Source organism: Mus caroli, unplaced genomic scaffold, assembly GCF_978045245.1.
Source record: "Mus caroli unplaced genomic scaffold, Mus_caroli_1 scaffold_19, whole genome shotgun sequence".
NCBI classification, from domain to species: domain Eukaryota; kingdom Metazoa; phylum Chordata; class Mammalia; order Rodentia; family Muridae; genus Mus; species Mus caroli.
In genome coordinates this window covers 2,547,848-2,568,921 of record NW_028227274.1, presented here as the reverse complement: position 1 = coordinate 2,568,921, position 21,074 = coordinate 2,547,848, and the positions used below count along the sequence as shown (strand labels likewise).

General features: G+C 42.1%; 1 pseudogene across 1 annotated transcript in view; it reads left to right on the top strand.

Moving 5' to 3' along the window:
- Positions 1–21,074, top strand: part of LOC115029867 (uncharacterized) — a 98,006-nt pseudogene that overhangs the window by 46,327 nt on the left and 30,605 nt on the right. The window contains exons 3-5 of the transcript XR_003835426.2: positions 4,475–4,546; positions 9,328–13,173; positions 17,415–17,708. The product of XR_003835426.2 is annotated as an uncharacterized LOC115029867 (transcript). The remainder of the gene's footprint in view (positions 1–4,474; positions 4,547–9,327; positions 13,174–17,414; positions 17,709–21,074) is intronic.

Genomic DNA, 21,074 nt, shown 5'->3' with positions numbered 1-21,074 from the left:
CCTCCACTTTTCACATTGCCCTTTCCATTGACGACAGTGTGCTAGTAACCCCTGGACTCCCACCACTCAGGGAGCAAAAGCAGGGGGGTTGCTGCAAGCAAATTTCAGACAAAATAGGAGGGCTACATAACATGATTCTATCTTTTAAAAAGCCCAGCTTTCCATACATTGTTGAGTAAAGTCATATAACAATATTAAACTAAACACTTATGGCAGATTAATTTTGGAGAAGTCTCTCATTTGAAAGAAAGAAAACGGTTATGTTTGTAATTTAAATATGGCCTTTAAAATGTTCTAGAAGTTACCAGCAATATAACAAAACCTCTTGTATTTTGCAGGAAGTGGGTTGTACTCACTTAACACACAGAAAATATGTCACCTTTTCTTGTACATCAAACCTCCTATGTTTATCCTTGGCTCCGTGGCAGGGAAACGGCTTTCTGGATGCAAGGATGGGGACCGTGGGGACGGAAAGCTGTCTGCTGCCTCTGGTCCTATTTCTGGATTGTGTAGAGAAGTAGTAGAGAACCTACTGTCCTTATTAAGTGAGAAGATCCCAAACAAAAAGCACATTGGCAGTTAGGTAAGCCACTGGAGTGTGGATGCCAACTCAGGATCATATGTAAGTAATAAACCCCAGGCCGAACGTGTAAACAGCCAGAAAAACAGAGGGTTGGAGCCAACTCACCAAGTAGGTTATTTTCCTATGAATAATGGAATCCTGTGTCTCATGTCATCCCTTATTTAAAGCATCCCCACCATGCTTTTTGATATTTTTGATTGTGTATTCTTATACAGGGTTGGACCAAGGGATGCATATGTGTGAAAGTACATACTCTAGTATTTCCAGGTTACATTCTGCCCCATCTACCCCCTTCTGTTATGCATTTATATTTAAAGTCAAGCTTAACTAAATCATTGGAACACTCCTGCTGGCACAAAAGAAGGAATTAGAGATTGCTGACTCATCAATTCATCCTGGCCAGGGAATTCCAATGCCATTTCAGGCTCTGCCCCCAGCCTGAGCTCCCGAGCCCCTCCCACTTTCAGAACCTCATTTAACATTTGAAGCCTTTACACATATACCACACACACACACACACACACACACACACACACACAATCATGTATATCTACACTGTAAACACTCTCGCCATGCATATTCACACCATAGACACATACACTGTATACACAAAATATATACATATATACATAAACAAATGATACATAATACACATTCACAATATAGTATATACACAACATACACACATATGTACTGAAATAAGTGCATATATATATGCATGTAGATAGACATTTAGATAGATAGATAGATAGATAGATAGATAGATAGATAGATAGATGATATACATATACATATATCAGGTAAAATGGCTCAGAGGGTAAAGGCAGTTGCTGCCAAGCATGATAACTTGAATTCTATCCCTGAGACCCACATGATAAAGGGAACCAACGCCTACAAATTGTCATGTGACCGTCCTGTGTATGCAAGCATCTGTGCACACTCACTCTCTCTCTCTCGTGCACACACTCACACTCATATAGATGCACACTCTCACACACTCACACGGTTGCACTCTCACATGCACACACTCTTATACACTCAAATAGATGCTCTCTCTCTCTCTCTCTCTCTCACACACACACACACACACACACACACTCAAGTTTGTTTGTCTGTTTTAAAGGATCTTAGCATCTTCCTTGCCTTGCCCTGCCCGTCTGCTGGCACTTGGTTGTCTGCCAGTATTCTTCACCCTTACAACCTTTAATTCTCATACACAGACTCCACCAGCCACAGAACAAAGTCCTGCCTGTATTGAACATTTAGTTTTAAAACTATCACAGAGCCGGGCGTGGTGGCGCACGCCTTTAATCCCAGCACTCGGGAGGCAGAGGCAGGCGGATTTCTGAGTTCAAGGCCAGCCTGGTCTACAAACTGAGCTCCAGGACAGCCAGGGCTATACAGAGAAACCCTGTCTCGAAAAAGAAACCAAAAAAAAAAAACAAAAACAAAAACAAAAAACCTATCACAGTTCCCTAAACAATACAGTAGGATGGCTTTTTGCAGAGTCTTACAGAACATTTACATGGCATTATTGGGTATTTAAATTTTTGAGACTCTCACTGTGTGGCCCAATTTGGTCACATCTTCAAAAATCATCTGAGGTGTGGAGCTCAGAGGTGAACCTCATCCCATGCTGTAGAAGACTCAGGGTTGGGCATAGGCTCCATGCAGCCATGCAGTAGTGTTCTGTTCACCCACAGCCCGTGGCCTGTGCAGAGCAGCTGCAGGCACCCTGGGGTGGACACCGAGGAGCACGGGCCAACCGGTGCTCTGGGCACAGGCTACTTCTCTGCACCTCCAGAGCCTTTGCTTACATCTCGCATCTACTTGTCTGCCCTGTGGCTCCTCCTATCTCTGTTTATGGTGATCTACTCATTGTTAGGAATCTCTTTCTCCCATGCCTCACTCTCTCTTAAATACTTTTAGTCCCAGCCAGATGTGACCTTTCTTCCTTTATAGCACAGGAACACTGGGCTTGTGCCTCCCCTGGGACTGTTAGGATAATCTGTGTTGAAGAAAAGTTGCCTGTGTGCTTGTGTTATCTCTCTAATTTATTAGACAGACTACTTTTTAAGGAAAAGAACTGTGGAACTTTTAAATTTTTCAGCTGGGCTAACCAAAGTCTTGCAAATACGAGTCAGCTAATAAACATTCATTTGGCTGAGTGATGGTGATGATGGTGATGACGGTGATGACGGTGATGATGGTGATGATGGTGATGACGGTGATGATGGTGATGATGGTGATGATGGTGATGATGGTGATGACGGTGATGTATGACTCCTGTTTTCTCATTGGACTACAACAGCATGGCATTCTGTCTCTTCACCTTCCTTTAAACACTCATGTGAAGAAAATATTTGCAAACTGCACAAGGACTTAATATTTAGAATAAATGAGGAACTCAAATAAAACAATAGTCAAAAATAAGAATCCAAGTTTTAAATGGCTAAGAGGCAATTTTCCTTTGAGAACCCCATTCCTATGTTCCCGCCATGCTTAAAATCTATATTAAAATCTCTTAATAAACTCCAACTGTGCTTCAATAATAAAAATAAAACTGGACAAAAACTTAAGTAGACATTTCTCAAAAGATGACCATGTGAACTGGACCCAGGAGCTTAAGGGTCATGGCTATTCTCACTATCCTTTTAAATTAAAGCTATATCATAAATAGCCCCTCCGCTTTGTGTCCTGAGTACACACACACACACACACACACACACACACACACACACACACACACAGAGAGAGAGAGAGAGAGAGAGAGAGAGAGAGAGAGATGTCAGTACCTTCAAGTCAGTGAGGAACCTGGAAGGAACATGGCCAAGTTTGTCCTGTCTGGGGTTCCATACTGACTGATTTCCCAGTGTCCCTTGCAGGTGAAGTATATCAAGAATCCTGTATATAATTAGCTAACTAGATTGGGAAGTGACCCCCTGCCAACAATTGTCTGGACTCTGAATTTATTGACCTTGCTACTCTTGTTGTTGCCAAGTGAGAACCAGTGAGGAGTTTTCATAGAATAGATATAATAATTATAAGATCATATACCTCCTATGACTACTCTAGTTGATTAATCCTAGGATTTACACTGAAATAGTTTGGTTTTTTAGTTATAGAAATAGAGATCCAGTCACATCAAAGTAGAACTGGGTGATTATCAGAAGGAGCATTTAAGAGAATACTGTATTTGTAGGCCGTGCATGGCATGGGAGGTTGGATATAAGCACCATGAATTTATTCCAGGTTTAAATACATAGTTGAGATGCTGAGTAACTGAATTTTTCTGTCCTTTCATGAAATTATAGCTACAAAAATCAACCAATCTCCAACCAGAGTTTCCTAAGTCAAGAAGTAATTTAGCAAATGTCTGTATTTCCTGTATTGTTCCATGTGTATGTGTATTCGTATTATGCATTCATGTGTATATCAAATTCATGTGTGTGTGACATATATGCAGATATACATACATGTGGAAGTCATAGGTTGACATCTGATGTCTTTCTGTATCTCTACTTTACTGAGATGAGGTCTCTTGCTAAACCTAGAGCTTGCCAATTCTGGCTAGTTTTCCCACTTGCCCAGGGTACTCAGTCTCTGCCTCTCAAGTGCCTCTCTAGGCAATTGTCACACTTGCTTGCCTTTTACACAGGCTCTATGAATATTAATCCCTGTCCTCATGATCATACAGCTAGGGCTATGGAGCCATTTCCCTGGCCCAAATTTCCCATATAGACTTTAACATTGATTTTTATTTCTCTCAGTATCTTGCGTGCAAGGCAAGGTTAGTAATGACAAGATTTTCCTACTACTGTCATGAGAACCTAGATGGCAGTACTCACAGGTATTGCTTAGTAAATATGCTTTTCAATCATTGTTTTTTAGCATGGAAGGGGAATAAACTGGACTGATCTTCCTGTCCACCCTCCACGACTAACAAGGACTCTGGTGATCTCGGTAAGAACTAGTTCCCAGCAAGAACAGGGCTATGTCTTATTCATATAACCATGTAGAGCTCACTAAACTTATAGACTTTAATTTGAGCATCTCAATGTGTAAACTATGGTCTGGTGTGATATATGTTACAAATGATACACACGGGTACCTGGGGGAAGTGCAACTTTTATGTTCCTGTTTATTTTCAATCATATTCAGTTAAGGAAAATTAATTAAATAATAATTAGCTTTTGCAGTAATTGGCCCCCAGCAGTTGGCAGAGATGAGTTTATGGTCCAGTTGGAAGAAAGCAGTAGTAAGACAAAAGGGGAGCGAGGAGAACCAGGGTTCTGGGGAAGACTTGCTTCGCTCTTCTGCAGCAGGCCTGAGGGAAAGGAACCCTCAAGGCCTGCACTGTGTTATGTCATTGTGAACATACTTACTGTCTTAATGGGTTTCTGTTGTTGTGATAAGCACTATGACCAAAAGCAAGTTGGGGTGGATTTATTTTAACTTAGTTGATCACAAATGAAAGTAGGGGCAGGTGCTCAAACAAGGAAGGAACCTGGGGTCAGGAGCTTTGGCCACGAGGAGTGCTGCTTCCTGGCTTTCTCTCCCTGGCTTGCTCAGTCTGCTTTCTTGGACCACCAGCCCAGGTGTAGCTCCACCCACAGTGAGCTGAGCCCTCATCAGTCAAGTAAATGCACCACAGGCCAATCTGGTGGGGGGTCTTTTTTTTTTTTTTTTTTTGCAGTTGAGGTCCCCTCTTCCCAAATGACTAGCTTGTGTCAAGTTGATATAAAATTAACTACTCCAATTATAATTAAAAACATATTTTAGCAGTTCTCCAAAATATCTAACACATATTGGTAGTGGGTTTTATTTGGTTTCCACAATCTAATGGTAAACCCCTATTGTTGAAAATGACTTATACTTAGGTCACAGGCTATGGATAAATGGAGCTGGTATTCACTTGAAGCTTCACTTACTAACCATGATGCAGAGTGCTAGAAGGTGCTGTGCAAACTGTTGGAAGGGAAGAGCAATCAATCGATGATAATCTCCCAGAAAGATCACCTACTGGTGCAACAGTGACACAATGTTCTAAACATTGGATTTAAAGATTTACATGGAACTCATGTCTGACACTGTTAATACAGTGGATTAGATCAGTCATGGGCCCTACATGAAAGCCTATTACTAATTCTGCTAAAGGAACATAGCATTAAAATGGTTCCTAATGGCATGTTGTTATCCCCATGGATAAAGGAATCAGTCAACCCTCATAGGATTGCAGTAAATCATAATCAACACAAAGACCCACAAGTGGACAAGGTGCAGAGAGTGAGAGACCTTGGAGCACCCATCGTCAAATGGTATATATTTATCATAACCCTCCCTGCGAGACTCAGTGAGTGCTGTAGCCAGAGGTGGTGGATTACTTTAATGAAACAGAATAAGGCTGGTGCACATATGAACTCATGGAGACTGACAGCATGTGTAAGACCTACAAAGCTCACTCTAGACAAAATGCCAGCACAGAGAAGATGTGGGCCCCAGTCAAGAAACTATGTTTGATTTATAGTAGCTAGAAGAGGAAAATCAGTTTTCTTTAATCGGGTGACACTGGGTGTGCCAGCTGTACTCCAGTGCAGGTTCCATGCTCAGGAGAATTTGGTCAACACAAATTTGACTCCATAAATTTTTGTGTGCTTTTAAAAATTGTTTTCAAAGAGAGAGACAAAGAACATGAAGTTGGGTGGTTAAGTGGGTGGTGGTGGATCTGGGACGAGCTGGGGGAGCATATGATCAAAATATATTATATGGAATTCCTAAAAAATTAAATAAAAACACATAGCTAAATTGCACATAAGTTGTAGAATAAGCTAAATATCCGTTCTTATAAACAAGCTAGTGTTTGTTTTTTAATTCTTCTTTTCAACAGTTTGAGATACTTCAGAATTCCTTCCCATAAATGGTCAGTGATACCTAAAGGGCAACTTCCCCTCAAAACAACCTGCCTAGGGCCTGAAGTTTCCACAAAGAATGTATGCGCTCACATTTCACAATGCATTAGACAGATGGAACAGATAGCTAAATACCATTTTATCCAGAAGATTAAAATATTTGAAAATGTAGGCAGCACTATCAGTTATTAAAATATAGACAAGGGGAGTGGGTGGTTTTGTTTACCTGTATTAAGTGAGCACAATTAAATTATGCTCAAATGAGCCGCTATAGCATTTTCAGACATGGAGATAACAAACCCCATCACCGGTTCCATTATCTTCTCCTCTGCCTTCCATAACCCTGAGAATCAACCTTTCTCTCTCATGTCCACACACATAGACACAGCCAAAGATGCGCGCACACAGATACACACATACACACACACAGATACATACACAGACACACATACACACAGAAATATACATAGACACACCAGACAGACAGACAGACACATACACACACACACACACACACACACACACACACACACGCATGTGCACACCCTAAATTACAAATATGAGAGGACACATGTGGTATTTGTGAGTCTGGCTTATTTCACTTAGCATTGTGACCTCCACTTCTGCCATTTTCCTTCAGGTGACATCTTTGCATTCTCCTTTGTGGCTGAATGGAACTCTATTGTACTTCCTTTATGTGTTTCCTCCTTTGGACGCCTAGGCTGATTCCACAGTTGGCTACCAGGACAGTGCAGCAGTCTCTATACTGAGCTGACTTTGATTCTTAGTTATATATATATCCAGAAGCAGTGCAGCTGGATCATATTGTAGGGATAGAAAGGGGTAGGATCTGTTTCCAGTGAGGCAGGGTGGCCTCTGCTTCCCAGTTCACTTTTCTGTCTCCTCAAACAAGACAGCTCTGTGATGTGAGCTCTCAGGAAACATCCCTCCCCGTTACCCGCCCCACCCCCACCCCAAATCATAATCATTTTGGTCTCCTTTAGATGGCCATATTTTCATCTCCAAAGAAACAATAAATCTGTTTAGCAGGCAGCTTTAAATCGGAGTCTGGCTGGTTATCTGCTGTCTGCCTTCCGGTTCCCGTTCCTGCTTCCTTTGCTTGGTGCACGCGGAAGGCTGTAGGGTCTCAGGGTCATCTGCCTTCCTGTTTCCAGCTTAGACAAACTTCACAGCCCATGTCTTTCAGTGTGACTGGCCTACAGACAACAAGTCCTTTTCTTATTTTAACATTGGCTCGGGTTTTTTCACACTGCCCCTTTTCTTTTTTCCAGTTTCTAGTAGTTTGTTCTGAGTTGCTTGTTTGTTTTTGCTAAGAGAAAAGCAATCGTTACAGCTGGAATGGATCTAAAAGCAATTCCTTACATTTCAATTCTGGCTGTGCTGCCTACTTAAAATGAGTCTTCTAGAAATAATTTATTTTTATTTTTACTGTGCAGATTAACATGACCTGTTAGTACATTTTGAAATCTAAAAACCTCAGGTCTTATTTTTGAGAGCCAATACTCACCTCCCTGAAACTCTTCATCCCGAAACTAACTTCCCAGAGACAGCAGAAATCCATCATTAGAGATTTCCCTGTCCTCTCAGGTAATGGGATGATGTTGTTTCCTGGCCTGAGTGATTGAGAGAAGCCGCTTACGGAGTGGGATGTGATAGCTCATTCCTCAGTCTCCACACCCTGTTTCCTCGAGCTGAGCTGCCTTCCTTGTTTACACCTTAGGAAGGCTTCTCCATCTCACATTGCTGAGTCAGAGAGGATACTAGGATTGTCCCCCCCCCTTTTTTTTTACATCTCTTTATTCCTTGTAGAATTAATATTTCCTTTATATTTTTATGTGCATGGTTTTTGTGCATCTACCTGAGGATAACTTCTCTTGTGTTGTAACATGTCAAACAACTAAATACAACATTTCCAGGGGCTAAACAGCCAATCAATGAATTCTAGAGATTTCTCTCCTACCACTTTCAGTTCTTTTGCTCAGGGGGTGGGGGACGTTGCTATCTAAGGATGCTGCACAGGTGCTGTACTGGAACTTTGTTTCTCTAACTTCTGGAATGTCTGTTGTCCACCACATCTTGTTTCCTGTATCTTAGGCTCTCCTTTTCTTCACCAGCTTCTTCTTTCTTGCCAAGGCCATTGTCTGGGAGTTTCCTGAGAAAGAGCAACCAACCATAAAAGATACGTTTTTTGAGCATTAGGATTTTTTAATGCTTGTCAGGATTGATTGACAGCATGCCTGGGTCGAGTATTTTAGGTTTGAAACAATTTCTCCTGAGTGTTTTGAAGGCATTTCTCAGCTGCCCTCTGGCTTAGGGCATGGTCTGTGGGACAGCTGACACTTCCTGATGTCTCTGTGGGCAGTTTTCCATTGCTTGTTTGTTCCTTTAAGGAAGATTTTAGGCTGCTGTGTTTCTATAATTCACTGATGTAACATGGGTTTTAAGCTGTTGATTCTGATACAACTTCTTTCAGACTGGATATTTTTACCCTTTAGTTTGGGGGCATTTAAAAAAATGCTATTTGTTTATTCCTCTCCCTGTTCTCCTTCCTCCCCTCTCTAGGACTTACAAATAATTCCAGTTTCTAATCATGTGTTTAGGCCAGAAGACTCACTTAAAATTAGTATATTTGCTTATTATATAGAGAGAAGCCAGAAATGATTTATCTCACACCTCTTGTTCTTAAAATGCATTTAAATGAATACATTGCCACTGGCCTTGCGCACAAGCATGGCTAGCTGTGCCACTTTAAACAATACCAAGGTTACCGTGCTTATTAGTAACGATGGCTCCACTGTGTCTGTTTCTGTGCAGCAGGGTTTTCCTTGGACCACAACAAAATCTGCCTTCTAGAGCTGTGAATATGAAATAAAGTGTGGAGAGCAAAGAGGATGCTCTGTGAATGGTAGTGTGCACCTCCCAGTACTGTCAGCCACCCCCACGAATGGGGGACAGTGAAGCACCAAGAGGCTAGATCCTTGCACAGACGACATAGTTCACAAAGTGGAACCAGCTTTTCTGACTCTGAAGAACATGTTGGCTAGATCCTTGCACAGACGACATAGTTCACAAAGTGGAACCAGCTTTTCTGACTCTGAAGAACATGTTCTCCATTCTGTAATAACATCTGTGGAGGTGTTCCTTTCAGTGTGACAAGTCAGGGATGGCTTCCCAGTCATTGGACTGTGGACCTGAAGACATCCCAAAGCACGTGGACATCTCTCTGCTCCAAATCGGTTAAACACTGCTTGTCTGGAGACAAGGACTGGAGTGGAGTGTTTCAATATTGGCTTAATCGGAAATCAAGGCTATGGTGATTTTCAGGCACTGGCACATGGGAAGCTTTGCTAATTGACACTTGTGGTTTGTGCAAAAACAACAAAGATGTGCTTTCCCCGTCAGACAATGTAAACAAATTATCTTTGTATTCTTGTGTATGTGTATGTGTGTTGTTCCTACATGGGAGCACACGTGCTCCCATGTATGTGCATGTGGAGACCAGAGATTGACATCCAGTAGCTTCCTTGATCTTTCTCCACCTTTAGATGCTGAGGAAAAATCATTCCCTTGAACCTAGAGCTTTCCAATTCGATTAGTCCAGCCAACTGGCCTGCTTTGAGGTCCCCCATCTCTGCAGGCATCAGCATGGGTTAAAGGGCTCCAGACGCCAGCTCTCACATTGCACCGCCCATGCCATCTCCTCAGCCCCTGTGTTCTGGCACTTTCCTAGAAGGAAAGCTCTGCTTTTGTTGTTAAAACCATCACTCTTTCCCCACCATTCCCTGCTCTCATTACTTGTTGCTTAGACAGAAGCAGCTTAAGGAAGGGAGAAGCTATTTTGGCTTATAATTTGAGGACACCGTTCATCATGGCAGAAACATCCTGGTGACAAAAACTTGAGGCAGCTAGTTAGTTTCAATGCATAGTGGGGAAGCACAGAATGAAGAGGACTGTACTCAGTTCTGCTCCCCCACTTCTGCTCAGTCTGGGACCCCAGCACATAGAATGGCACTACCCATATTTAAGGCTGCTCTTCCCATTACAGTGAACCCAGTCTAGAGACTCCCTCATAGGCAGACCCAGAAGTCTGTCTTCTAGCTGATTCCAGATCCTATCATGTTCACAAATCAATATTAACCACTATAACTGCAAGAAGTCCAGCCCTTTGAAGGTCTCCGGAAGTGTCCTCATATGGTAGCCAGAAGCTGAGTCTGAACACTGGCAGATTCTCAGGGACTGTCCTGACAGAGCCAGTTCTTCCTCCTGCAGAAGGTGTGACTTGCTCAGCAGAGCTGGGGACCCATTGACAGTCAAAGGCCCATTGCACTATTAACAGCTTGTACTAGAAATATTAACATAAATTAGCTTGAGTAGAGACCAATCTCCATTTTTCTCACCATTTACAAATCTCTATAAATAACTGATAAATGTGGTTAATGAAACACTGAAGCTGGTGCCAATATGGTTCTCATGGCGATGTCACATGTGCCATAGAAAGGAAGTCACTCTGATTTAAGACTGAGGTAATGCTAGAAACAAAAATTGCAACAAAATGTCAAATGTTGTCATAGGTCTCCCTCCCCCACAGCACCCCATTGTTGTGGAAAGGCAGGTCCCTGAGAACTTCCTGTATTTGATGTCAGTGAGAGCTGAGCTGAAGAACAACCATAGGGAAGGAGAGCATGCCACTCCCAGGATGCATTTAGACTCCCATTGTCCCTAAGACTCACATTAAAGAGATGTGAGTCTCTGATTTCAGTGGGGTTGCTTCAAGTTTCTCTCCATTTAATTTGATACTGGCTCTTGGTTTGCAGTAAATTGCTTTTATTACGTTTAGGTATGGGTCTTGAATTCCTGATCTCTCCAATACTTAACATGAAGGGGTGCTGTATTTTATCAAATGCTTTTTCTGCATCTAAGGAGGTGGTCATGTGATTTTTTTTCTTTGGGTTTGTTTATATAGTGGGTTACATTAATGGATTTTCATATATTGAATCAACCTTGTATCCCTGGGACGAAGCCTACTTGATCATGATGAATGATGGTTTTGATGTGTTCTTGGATTAGGTTTGCAAGATCTTAATTGAGTATTTTTGCATCAGTATTCATAAGCTAGATTGGGTTGAAGTTCTTTTGGGGGGGAATCCTTGTGTGGTTTAGTTATCAGAGTAATTGTGGCTTCATAGAATGAGTTAGGTAGTGTTCCTTCTGTTTCTATTTTATGGAACAGTTTGAGGAATACTTGTATCAGGTCTTCTTTGAAGGTCTGGTAGGATTCTGCACTAAATCCATCAGGCCTTGGGATTTTTTTGGTTGGGAGGTTTTTAATGACTTCTATTTCCTTGTGTGATATGGGCCTGTTTAGATAGTTTGCCTGCTCTTGATTTAACTTTGGTATGTGGTATCTGTCTAGAAAACCATTCATTTCATCTAGAATTTTCTGTTTTGTTGAGTATAGGCTTTTACAGTAGGATCTGATGATTTTTTGAATTTCCTCTGTTTCTGTTGTTATGTCCCTGTTTTCATTTCTGATTTTGTTAATTTGGATACTGCCTCTGAGCCCTTTAGTTAGTTTGGCTAAGGGTTTATCTATCATGTTGATTCTCTCAAAGAACCAGCTTTTGATTTTGTTGATTCTTTGTATTGTTCTCTTTGTTTCTGTTTTGTTGATTTCAGCCCAGAGTTTGACTATTTCCTGTCTTCTACTCCTCTTTGGGTGAGTTTGCTTATTTTTGTTCTGGAGCTCTCAGGTGTGCTGTTGTTAGTGTAAGATCTCTCCAGTTTCTTTAACAGAGCACTAAGTGCTATGAATTTTCCTCTTAGTATTGCTTTCACTGTTTCAAATTTGGGTGTGTGATGTGTCAACATTTTCATTAAATGCCAGGGAGTCTTTAATTTCTTTCTTTATTTGTTCCCTGACCAAGTTATCATTGATTAGAGAGTTGTTCAGTTTCCACGAGTATGTGGGATTTCTGTTGTTTTTGCTATTATTGAAGACCAGCCATAGGCCATGATGACATCATAGGATGCATGGGATTATTTCAATACTCTTGTATCAGTTGAAGGTTGTTTTATGACCAATTATATGGTCGATTTTGGAGAAGGTACCATGAGGTGCTGTGAAAATGGTGTACTCTTTTATTTTAGGGTAAAATGTTCTAGAGATATCTGTTAAATCCATTTGGTTCATAATCTCCATTAGTTTCACTGTGTCTCTGTTTACTTTCTGTTTCAATGACCTGTCCATTGGTGAGAGTGTGGTGTTGAAGTCTTTCACTATTATTGTGTGGGGTTCAATGTGTGTTTTGAGCTTTACAAACTTCTGGAAATCAGTCTGGAGGTTCCTCAGAAAATTGGAAATATATCTACCTGAAGACCCAGCAATGTCACTCTTTGGAATATACCCAAAAGATGCCCTACAATGCCACAGGGACACATATTCCACTATGTTCATAGTGGCCTTATTTGTGATAGCCAGAAGCTGGAAACAACCCAGATGTCCCATGACAGAAGAATGGATACAGAAAATGTGATTCATTTATACACTGGAATACTACTCATCTATTAAGAATGAGGACATCCTGAGTCTTGCAGGCAAATGGATGGAACTAGAAAGTATCATCCTGAGTGAAGTAACTCAGACCCAAAAGGACATGCATGGTATGTACTCACTAATAAGTAAGCAGATATTAGCCAAAAAACCAAAAAAAAGTACAGAATACCCAAGACATAGTCCACAGAACTCAAAAAGATCAACAAGCTGAAGGGCCCAAGTGAGGATGCCTCAGTCCTACTTGGAGAAGAAAGCAATCACAAGTAGGGAGGGAAGGAGGGACCTGGGAGGGAAGGTGGACAGGGGGTTAGGGGAAAGAGGCGAACCTGATCTGGTATTAGCTGAGGGAAAAGGACTAAAGCCCTGAGGACCAGCAGAAAAAAATGGAAACATGAAATCTCAGGAGGTAGGAGGTTGGGGGAACCCACCAGAATGCACCAGAAACCTGGGAGGTTAGAGACTCTCAGGACTCAAAGGGAGCAATCTTAGATGAAATGCCCTATAGCGGGGAGAGGGAACTTGTCAAACCCACCTCCAGCAGGAAGACAGGGCATCAAATGAGGGTAGGGGTTGTCATCCCACAGTCAAAACTTTCACCCATAATTGTTCCTGTCTGAAAGAACTACAGGGATGGAAATGGAGAGGATATTGAGGAAAAGAAGGTCCAGCGACAGGCCCAAAGTGGGATCCAGCTTAAGGGAAGGTCCCAAGGCCTGACACTGTTACTGAGGCTATGGAGTGCTCACAAAAAGGGAACTAGGATGATGGGACTCTGGAAGACCCAACAAGCAGCTAAAAGAGTCAGATGCAGATATTTGCACCCAACCAATGTACAGAAGTTGCTGACCCCTGTGGTTGAATTACAGAAAGGCTGAAAGAAGCTGGGGGGTGGGGGTGGGAACCTTGTAGGAGAACCAGCAGTCTCAATTAACCTGGACCCCTGAGATCTCACAAACACTGGACCACCAACTAGGCAGCATACACCAGCTGATTTGAGGCCCCCAACACATATACAACAAAGGACTGCTGGGTCTGTGTTCAATCAGAGAAGATGCACCTAACCCTCAAGAGACTGGAGGCCCCAGGGAGTTTAGAGGTCAGGTGGGGTGGGATGTGTAGGGTGGGGACATCCTCGTGGAGACAGGGAGGTGGTGAGGAGGTATGGGATGTGTATAAGCCAAAGGGTGCACGGGGGATGGGGAGATATAGCTGACTCCTGAGGGCCTCTGCCAGTGCCTGGCAAATACAGAAGTGGATGCTCACAGTCAGTCATCCATTGGACAGAGCACCAGGTCCCCAATGAAGGAGCTAGAGAAAGTACCCAAGGAGCTTAAGTGGTCTGAAGCCGCATAGGAGGAACATCAATATGAACTAACCAGTATCCCCAGAGCTCCTTGGAACTAAACCACCAATCAAAGAAAACACATGGTGGAACTTTTAGCTCTAGGTGTATATGTAGCAGAGGATGGCCTAGTTGGTCATCAATGGGAGGAGGGGCCCTAGGTCCTGTGAAGATTCGATGCCTCAGTATAGGGGAATGCCAGGACTGGGAATGGAAGTGGGTGGGTTGGGGAGTAGGGGGAGGGGGAGGGGATAAGAGATTTTTGGAGGGGAAACTAGGAAAGGGGATAACATTTGAAATGTAAATAAAGAAAATATCTAATAAAAATATATGTTAAAGAAAGAAAGAAAGAAAGAAAGAAAGGAGGGAGGGAGGGAGGGAGGGAGGGAGGGAGGGAGGGAGGGAGGAAGGAAGGAAGGAAGGAAGGAAGGAAGAAAGAAAGAAAGAAAGAAAGAAAGAAAGAAAGAAAGAAAGAAAGAAAGAAAGAAAGAAAGAAAGAAAGAAAGAGAGAGAAAGAAAGAAACGGAGAAAGGACTACTGACCATCAGCCAGATTAAATGACTGGGTCAAAACCAAAGGGAAGGGCTAGATGTGGCAAGCACGTAAGGAGGCTTAGGCAGGAGGATTTTTACAAGTTCAAGGACAACCTGGTCTACATAATGAATTCCAGGATTATACAAGGAAATCATATCTCAAAAAAAAAATAGCAGACAGCCAAGGGGAAAGAGAGAAGGCATTTTCTCAGACTGAGTGCCCACTGTGACTTGTATATGCTTAGGCCCTTCCCACGCACCTGTGTTGACCTTTTGGACTTGGCAAGGCAGTCATTTCTGTTCTTATTTTATCAGTGAGGAAGCCGAGTCATTTAAGTCATACAGAAAACTGCATAACCTATGAGCTGAAATTATACTCAGTCTTGAGTTGACTTTCAAGTCTGTGTTATTTGGGTATGGTAGCACAAGCCTGTGATTACAAGCCCTTCTTAGTCTACATAGTGAGAACCTCCATTTCAGAAAATGAAACCTATGCAATCCCCACTCAGTCACTATGCACACATGCGGCTGCTGCAAACTGAGGGACTTGGACAGAGACAGCATAATGTCACCTACAATAGGAGTGAATTCAGGCTGCACTATTCAAATCCTGCCACTGTAAGTGTGTGTGTCAATGTATGAGTGACTATACTTGACATCTGAGACTCTGACCCATCATGAAATGGGATAATACCAGAACCTACTGCATAAAGCTATTGCAAAGCATAAGTCTTAGATGGAATATGATGCATTCAGTAGCCAAATATTATTTCTGTAGTTCTCCCTTGAGGGTGATATTATAGATTGTCTTAGGGTTTTACTGCTGTGAACAAACACCATGACATGACCAAGGCAAGTCTTATAAAGGACAACATTTAATTGGGGCTGGCTTACAGGTTCAGAGTTTCAGTCCAACATCATCAAGGTGGGAGCATGGCAGCATCTAGGCAGGCATGGTACAACAGAGCTGAGAGTTCTAAATCTTCATCTGAAGTCGGCTAGTGGCTTTCAGGCAGCTAGCTATGAGTACGGTCTTAAAGCCCACACCCACAGTGACACACCTACTCCAACAAGGCTACATCTCCAAATAGTGCCACTCACTGATCCAAACATATACAAACCATCACATAGATGATTCAGGTAGGACAGTCTGGTGCACTGGTATAAAAGCTTCAATTCCAGCCTATTCTTTTTTAATAAGACTTGTTAGAGTGTATGCTTAACAATTCGAGAAGATAAACGTTTCAAATAATGTGGGGGACTCGTACATCTGGGCAAAGTGTTGATAGTAAACCCAGCACAAGGCTCAGAGACAGCACTGCTACAGTGAGAACCGTGGGGAAAAGAAAGACTCCTGAAATTCTGAGCTTGTAACAGTGACTTCAGTGCCACCATGGCCCTCTGTGTGCAATTACTGTTGTTGTTATCGTCAGCTCACTATAAACCAAGGTCAGCTGCTGTTGGAGAGCATGGCCACCTGGGTGCTATAAGGAAGCAGGCCAAGCAAGCCAGATGGAGCAAGCTAGTGAGTAGTTTTCCTCTATGGCCTCTGCTTCAGTCTCTGCATCCAGGTTCCTTCTCTGACATCATGAAAGACTCTAAGCTGTCAGGTGACATAAACCCTTTCTTCTTCAAGTTGCTTACACTCATGGTGTTTATCACAGTTGTAGAAACTAAACTAAGGGCGGGGGTGTTCCAGAGGGGAAACCAGGAAAGGGGATAACATTTGAAATGTAATACATAAAACATCCAAGAAAGAAAGAAAGAAAGAAAGAAAGAAAGAAAGAAAGAAAGAAAGAAAGAAAGAAAGAAAGAAAGAGAGAGAGAGAGAGAGAGAAAGAAAGAAAGAAAGAGAGAGAGAAAGAGAGAGAGAGAGAGAGAAAGAAAGAAAGAAAGAAAGAAAGAGAGACAGAGAGAGAGAAAGAAAGAAAGAAAGAAAGAAAGAAAGAGAGACAGAAAGAGAGAGAGAGAGAGAAAGAAAGAAAGAAAGAAAGAAAGAAAGAAAGAAAGAAAGAAAGAAAGAAAGAAAGAAAGAAAGAAAGAAACTAAGACACATTCTCACAGGGGTAGGGGGGGCATGTGCATTTATTTTGCTAAACACTTGTTACAGTGAACCTCAGTAAATAACTCTTAAGCCAGTAGTGGGTTATAATCTGCATGTGTCCAGGTGGACGGCTGAAGGGCCTGGCCTGAGCCAGGGAATATAGAGATTGTCACTAGTTTCTCTAGTGTCACTAGTGTCACTCTCATTCCCTACTAGCCCCGTGGCTTTGGGACAAACACAGAAGTAAGATAGGCCTGGGGATGGGGGCCATGCTCTGAACATCATGTCTCACTTAGAGATACAGGCTCAGACCATGAGACTTGAATTCCCAGGTCAGCTGCTTGCTTCCTGTAACATCCATGTGCTAAATACTAGGGCCTTAAAATCCATGCCTCTTCTCATTTCTCATGTCCCACACTTCCGTTCTAGCATTCCTTTGCTCCTTGGACCTGGAATTAATCTAAAAGTCCAAGAAAGCATCTGGTTCTGCAAAGATACAGAAGCCAACAGTTGCCCGTCACCGCACCTGATCTTGTTTGCCAGTTCCAGGTGGTGTGAACTTCTCCTGGGACCATCTGTCCCTCCCAGCAGCTCCAGAGCCACACTGCCTTGGAAGACCCTACAGACAGACTGCTCCACTTTGGCTCTTCTTTCCACAGTGTCTTCAGCATCTCTGTCTCTCCCATTCCCACTCCACTTCTTCTATCTCTCCCCATGCAAGAGGTAAGTAGAGTGAACAAGAAGGCTACCCTTGGGCAGGCAAGCCTTCTTCACAGGATTTATTGTCTTCCACAAGAATTTTCCAAGTCCCTGTAGCCCAAAGTCAGGAAAACTGGCAGAGTCTCTCACAGGAAAATGAAATATTAAGAAAAAATGCAATCCCAAAGACAGGCAGTGGATGAAAAGAACTTTCCATTTTCAATTCTAAATGTCAAACAGCCACTCTAGTTTTTATTGTGGAGCAAATAACCATTATTTGTTGAAATTCTGCTGCAAATAACGGTATGTTAGGGCTTTTTAGGAGAAATTATTGAGAAATGTATTTAACTCACTCAGAATTCACACCAGGATGACTATTTTAAGCACAATGAAATACCATTTTAATAATTTCATATAATTTTGTCATGATGGATAGCTACTTTAAATTTACAAGGCAGCTATGTAAATGGCCATAAGTGATTTTTCATTATCCTAAATGGTGAGTCATTTGAGATATTGATGTAAGCACAGTGCAGGAACAACATTTACAGTTTATTAAGCTAAAAGGATGCTAATCAATTATTATATTTAAAATGACACCCATGAGGAAAAGAAACTGATTTGCTAAGATACACTTTTTTAAGAGCTGGAAAATCAGTAAAGGTGAGTGTTCTGGTCGATGGTGTATTTGACCTCAGTAAACGGTTGTGCCCTTGGTGCTGAGCTGTTGTGAGTGCTGTTGTATCCAGTGAGATGCTCAGGAGTCCCGCAGCTCCTCTGGGGGTCCCAAGACCAACCACACTGCTTTGCTGTAGTGTAACCCAGATCTACCCCCACTCCTCACATCAGTCATCGTTCTGCTGCAGTAACAAAAGGTCAGAAACAGCTTCCTTTGCACTCACAGTTTTAAGGTCTCCGCTCTGTGATTGGTTAAAGCCATTGATTTGGTTCTGTGGTACGTGCACAGCAGAGCAAAACTACTCACCCAATGAGCCAGGGAACAGAGAGAGGAAAGGCTACACAGTCCCTTCCAGGACTTACCCTCCCAGTGATCTAGAGACTCACCAGGAAGTTCCTCTTTTTAAAGACTCCAGCACCTCCCAAAGGAGCTGCCCTGGGCACCGAACCTGCAGCATATGGGTTTGGAGAGCCATTCAAGATCCAAGATACTGCCACTCTAGAATTCAGATTACATATTAACTTTTGGACTGTATACGATTGTTTCTTTGGGTTTTCAAAAAAGAATAGCTTTTCTTCAAAGCCTTGCCATCCGAATGGCATCAGAGCAGAAGGGGCTCAGCCATAGAAATCCCATTTGGGGGCCAGCATGAAGTCCTGTTGATCTTTTCTATTCTGGGTCATTATGGTAATCACAGTGATTAAATGATGAGCTAAATAAACTAATCTTATTTTTAATGTAACTAATGTTTCTGAACAATATGCAATAGATTTACAAAGTTTATCCGTTTTTTAAATATGCATTTTGGCACCAAAGAATCAAGTTCATTTCACTGAGGATGAATTTATACTTTTCAATGTGATTCCTACTAGCTTACATGTAAAATTTAAACATCATTAAGTGTACTTCGATTTTCACAGTTAAATTGTAGTTCCATTACAAGCTGACATTTCTTAGAAAGGAGAAAGCATACATTTGGATGTCAAATTGTTTTCAATGGTCAATTCATATTCTTTAGTCATAATTCTTATGATTCTATAACACTTAGAAAACTCAAAGCAAACAAAGCATTACTTAGCATTCTAAGAGTCATCTTCCTAAGTCGTTCCATTTTCTATACTTTTTACCTTACAGAGTAGACTTCAGTTGGTGCCACATGCCTATAGTTCTAACTACCAGGGCAGCTGAAGCAGGAAGATCAGGCCCAGGGATTCAAGGCCAATCTGGGCAATACAATAACATTATGTCTCTAAAACAAAAATAAAACTAGGTTGAAAAAAATTTCCCAGCACTAGTATTACAACTTACCTGGAATTCATTCATTCAATCATTCATTCATTCCATTTTGATCCTGGTAAACTGTGGTCCCCATAGAGCAGCCATGGAGTGGTACAGGCACGGTCTCTCCAGGCTTCATAGAAAATGGATTTGTCAGGTTACTTTGTGTCTATAACACAGCTCAAATAGGACAGATGTTTATTCTTTCCATGTAGTGAATCTGCAACTGAACATGTCTGAACCAGTGGGGTGGGGGGGGGGGCATTCTGCTGCTCCAAGCACGTGCTCAAGACTGTTTGCATAACCATGCTTCCAATACAGCAGGAAGAAGAAAGGAAGGCAAGACCTTGTCCTTTAGGGAGGTGACCTGGAATCCCTTAGACCATTCTGCTCCCTCTTCCCTGGAGTGAACTCAACCTCAGAGCCACACTAGCAAAGTCAGTGCCCTGATAGAACTTAGGAAATTTTAATACTGGAAAGAAGAGAATCCAGGAATCCAAGAAATCAAAACAACAATCTGCAACAGTAGGATGAATCACAAAAGCATTGTTAGGCTGAGGAAGTCAGTGGCAAAGGTTACCGGCTGACTGAGTCCTCAGATATGAAATAGGGCAGAGGAAGACTAGGAAGTGCACAGGGCTTCTTAAGTTTTCTCACATATGGCCCATTTTACCAGAAGAATTTTGGTGGCCCCAGGTATGTAGGAATATAAAACAGGCACTCAGTCAAACATTTACTGGTAATCATAAAGAAATTTACTTTCAAGCAATTCTTTGGGTAGGGTTGGATTAGAGGAGAAGGTGGGGAGATAGCTCAGGGTGCAAAATACGTGCTGCACAAGCATAAGGCCCTGCGTTCAGATCCCACCATCCATGCAAATGTCTGGGGCTTCAGTGTGTCTCTGTAACCATAGTCCTGGGGAAGGCAGAGACCAGAGACTCCTAGGGGCTTCTTGACAGCCAAAGCAGTAAGCTCCAGGTTCAGTGATAGACCTTGTTACAAAAATACGATAGTGAAATAGGAGGGCTCCCAATGTCAATCTCTGGGTTCCACGTGCTCAAGTACAGACAAATCCACCTGCAACACAAACACATGCACACATATGCATGAGTTCCTTCCTACTGCTACCCTGCCCCGCCTTTGGAAAACCACTTCTTGCTGTACATATATTTTTATCATTCATTAAGGAGAAAGGCAAATGTACAGGTTAATGGGATGGGTGAACTTGTTTACTTTTCCATAGAGAATTAATTCCCAGCTGAATATTTAACACTGCACTGTGTAGACCATCCTCAACACTTTTCAGAGGTGCACAGTCCTCAGCAACGCTGAGAGTACCCACAAATAATACTGAAAAGTGGCAGTAGTAGTTAAAACATCATTTCCAGAACTATTAGAAAGTCTATCCTAACTCCAAACAAAATTCTTTTAAT